This window comes from Geospiza fortis, unplaced genomic scaffold (genome assembly GCF_000277835.1).
Source record: "Geospiza fortis unplaced genomic scaffold, GeoFor_1.0 scaffold213, whole genome shotgun sequence".
Taxonomy (NCBI): Eukaryota; Metazoa; Chordata; class Aves; order Passeriformes; family Thraupidae; genus Geospiza; species Geospiza fortis.
In genome coordinates this window covers 2,161,826-2,165,957 of record NW_005054399.1, presented here as the reverse complement: position 1 = coordinate 2,165,957, position 4,132 = coordinate 2,161,826, and the positions used below count along the sequence as shown (strand labels likewise).

Below are 4,132 nucleotides of genomic sequence, written 5' to 3'. Positions count from 1 at the left end.
GGGCAGGCTTTGTGCCCTCCCCGCTCCGCGGTACCGTCGAGCTCCCGCCCCGCCCTTATGGGCACATGCAGAGGCAATTAATTGATTTGATCTCAGGTTGTTTTCCTCTCAGAGCCCCTTCCCCCAGGGAGGGCTGGGGGGACGGGGAGGGGCTGTGAGGGAAATACGGTTGCAGTGGTGGAAATACAGCCAAGACTATCGATCCCAGCCCGACGAGCCGGGAGACTAAAGAGCTCCAGTTGTGGTGTTAAAATCACATTACTTTTCATCTGGTGGAACCACTTTCCAGGGACCATTCTGGGCGCTACTGGTGTGTGCAAAGCAAGACTCAGGCTGAGGAGGATGAGCTGAGACCACTCTGAAAGGAGAACAAAATTCCTGGCTCCCCTCGCAGTGGCTCAGCCAGGAGTCAAGGTCACATTCCAGCCCTCAGCTCTCTGCTCCTCCTGATACATCCAAGCGAGTTATCTCCCAAGTTGTGGTTTCCAGTAATGGCCTTCTGAAGGCACTGTGTTACACCAAATCCATCTGAGGGAAGTGGCGGGTCATTATGGTCTAAGTTGTCTGAAAATTAATATTTTGGAGAACCAGAGGTTGGAGCTGAGCTGGGGAGTGCTGGGGTAGGAAGGAGCCTGCTGCACAATCCCAGAGATGCTCAGGCTCTGCACTCCCTGAGTAACAGGAGCAAGATACCTAAATATCTCCGAGGAATTAAAACTTCAGGGCTCATCTTTTTTTACCTCCCACCCACCTCCCAGATGCTTGGAGAGATGGAGAGAAATTCATCCATATTCCTTCCCTTCCCCAGCTCCAGGCTCTGCAAGGCATCCTGGGGCTCTTTGCACAAGGTCCCTGGTGTGAGATCGCAGAGCTCTGGGGTTTTGGGTCTGTGCTAGCCATGGCCAGCACCCAGTGGCCACTGCACAGGGCCCAGTGGGTGCCACCAGCAGCTCCTGTGGCCCTGGGGATGGCTGTGGGGGTTCTCAGCCCCCCCCCAGAACATTGTTTGCCTCCTGCATCGTCACATTTTCAACACAGCCTGAGATCAAAACACACAGCAGCTTAGAAGAGCAGCAGAGAAGGTTGGTGGGGTGGCTACAGCCCCTGATCTGCAGCACTGAGCAATGCCCCTGGAGCTGCTGCTGGAGCTGAGTTCAAGGGCTGTTCTCCACCAGGCCAGGGAAGCCTTGGGGAGCCAGGGGACCTGTCCCTGCCATCCCACCAGCTCTGTGAGCCCCCAGACCGTTCCTGCCTCTGCTGGCCCCAAGCCCAGGAGAGCGGCCGAAGGAAGGCAGAACCCGAGAGCCCCCAGCCCTGCCGGTGCTGGGATGGGTGCTGGGCACCTCAATACCTGGCAGTGGGAGGAATCCTCCTCCTCCTCCTCCTCCTCCTCCCCGGCAGGGCTGAGCTGTCCCGCAGCAATCCCGCCGCCCAGCAGCCCCACAGCAGCTCCGTGTGCCTTTCACACCCTCTCCCCCTCTCTGCGGTGGTGGCTTGTGCCTGAGCAGAGGCACCTACACAGATACGCCTGCTCCGAAGGACAGCTTTTCCTGGCTTCATATATTTAAAAAAACCCCACCAGTGGAAAAAACCCAAGTGAGATGAAAGGAGAGCAGGAGCGAGGAGGCAGCAGAGGTGGCTGTGGCTGTGGTGGCCGAGCAGAGCCAGGTGTGAGCACACCTGGGGACAGAGGGGACAGAGCCCGAGCACCCCAGGGCTGGCGGGTGTGGGGAGCAGGAGGTGCCCGGGATGGGCATCCCCACGGGGGACACGGCGAGCACAGCTTGGCACTCACGCCTCGGGTGGGCTGGGAGCTCCTGCCAGCGCCAGCCCGCGAGGTGCCAGCGATCGGCGCGTGGCACGGGGACTTCACTCCCTCAGCGGCGTTAAACGGGAAAAAAAGGGGGGGAAAAATCTACATTTTGACAGTGACTCATCATCTCCCATTCTGGAATCTGTGGGGTTGGTGCAACCTACACAAGGCAGTTCAGAAAAGCAAAACAATTCTGAATAATAGAGGAGGAAAAAAAAGTTTGCAGCTGATGGGTGATTTCCAGCCCTTTGCTCTGAGGGTTTTCTCATTTTTCCTCATTAGAAAAGTAATCAGGTAACACTCTGGAGCTGCTTCCAGGGGCTCCCCCCACGCTCTCCTGAGCTTCCTTCCTCCCTGCATCCTCCCAACCTTCCTCCCTCTGTCCTTCCACATTGCTGGAGCTCATGGCAGGAAAGCACCCGGCTCCTGGGAAGATGCTGGGATGGGGCAGGAAGGTGCAGGGCCCGAGGTGAGTGCAGGGGCTCTGGGTGCCCCTCTCTGCTGTCCCCTCCATGGCACGTGGCAATGGGCAGCAGCTGCCAACGCCGGGAGCACTCAGATCATGCTGGGGAGGAGAGCACTCATCAGCATGTCTAAGGAAATCATTTCATGTTTTATCTTTAACAGTGGATAAACATTGATTTTTATTTTAAAAGGTAATTGACATTCCTATGAGAGCGCAGTGAGTGCTGGAGCAGCCGGAATTGGCGTAAATAAGCCGTGTGCTAGAAATTAATGAGCTTCACTGATTGAGTTTATCTGTTTAAATTAATACAATTCTGGCAATTATATAAAAAAATAATGATCTTTGGTTTGTTTGCCTGCTTGGAGACATGGATGGTAAGGGATGGGGCAGGGCAGGAGGCCTGGCCCAGCTGAGCGCAGAGCCCGGGGCACCAGGACCTCCCCTGATCCTCCAGGATCCCGCTCTCCCTCTTTAATGAACATTTTAGATTTACTTGGGTTGACTGATGAGCCCCTGGGAAGGGTTTGCCTTCCAGCCTCCTCTCTGGCTGCAGGTAACAGGGGTGGCCAGCTCAGCTCTGGGAGAACCCTGGATCCCACATCCTTGTCCAGCAGGGTGTGGGGAAGGGGGTCTGTCCTGTGGGGTGGGAGCTCTGTGCCCCTTTGGCAAAGGGGGCTTGGGCTCATCCCCCTCCTCCCCTTCCCACCACTCCAAGAGCTGGCCAGAGCTGGAAGAAGCTCCCAGCCCAACCCTGGCATGAGTGCCTGGTCTTTAGGGTCTCTTCCAACCCAAACCATTCCACGATTCCGTGATCCCATTATCCAGCTGGATAATTAACAGACAGATCCAGACACTCTCATATGCAGGAGTGAGTTTGACCCACGAGTTTCATGTCCAGAGCATTGGGGACAAGACCTGCCCAGATGGGATCAGGGGGAAAACCAAGAGTCAGGAGTGTAAAACCTGGGATCCTCTGGTGAAACAAGCTGCCAGAATCCAGACAAAGAGAATCTGTGGCTGTGGGTGCTCGGGTGCCTGCTCCCACCCTGAGCACAGGCCGGATCATCCCCAGGCTGCTTAAGCACCTATTTATACCAGGGAGGAGAGAAGCTGCATTATGATGGGGAGCTGGAGGTTTCACTTCACCGGTATTAAAATGTCCTCTGAATTTCTAAAAACCTATAAATGACAATTTCATAGCTGTGAAGCGTGGCATCCAGCACAGGGGAGTGCTATTTTCGACTCCGTGTTGACAGCTGAAGGGGAATGGATCACAGAATTAAAAACTAGTAGCTGCTCAAGTCCAAGCAATCATGGCTTGATTATGCTTCTTATGGGCACACAGAGGCAAGTCCGAGGCACCAGCACAGACTCCTGGTGCTTTGAGAGGTCAATTCACAGAGCAGAAAACAATTATAAGCCAAATCACTTAGGAGAATGGATTTAAGCATAAAAGCACAACTGTGTGCAGAGAATGATTTAAGAGAGTTTTGCCCGAAAACTCATCACCATGACGGGAGCTTGCATTGGTTTGGAAACTGCCTGGCTAATAAGCAAACAGCTATAAAAATAAAAACAGGCCCAACAAAGAGAAGAAAGGAGATATTCATAACTCTGAATATAAATCAGCAACTTGGAATTGTAGAGCGCCGATAAAGGCTGCAAGAAGCAGCGGAAAAGCACCAGAACGTCCTTCCCCAGTGCATTGCATGAGCAGCAGCACAGAAAGGAGCAGTGCCACCGCCCGCCACCAAACAACGCAGCAGCAGCCTTAGTCACAGGCCCCAGAAATGTTAAATAACTGATCGTGGCATTTCTCACACAGCACACCCTCATCCCGGGGCTGGCAGGAT

At 54.3% G+C, this 4,132-nt stretch overlaps 1 protein-coding gene across 1 annotated transcript in view; it reads right to left on the bottom strand.

Moving 5' to 3' along the window:
- The window catches only part of CACNG3 (calcium voltage-gated channel auxiliary subunit gamma 3), a 13,236-nt gene that overhangs the window by 4,679 nt on the left and 4,425 nt on the right, over positions 1 to 4,132 (bottom strand). The gene's annotated exons all lie outside the window — the stretch shown is intronic.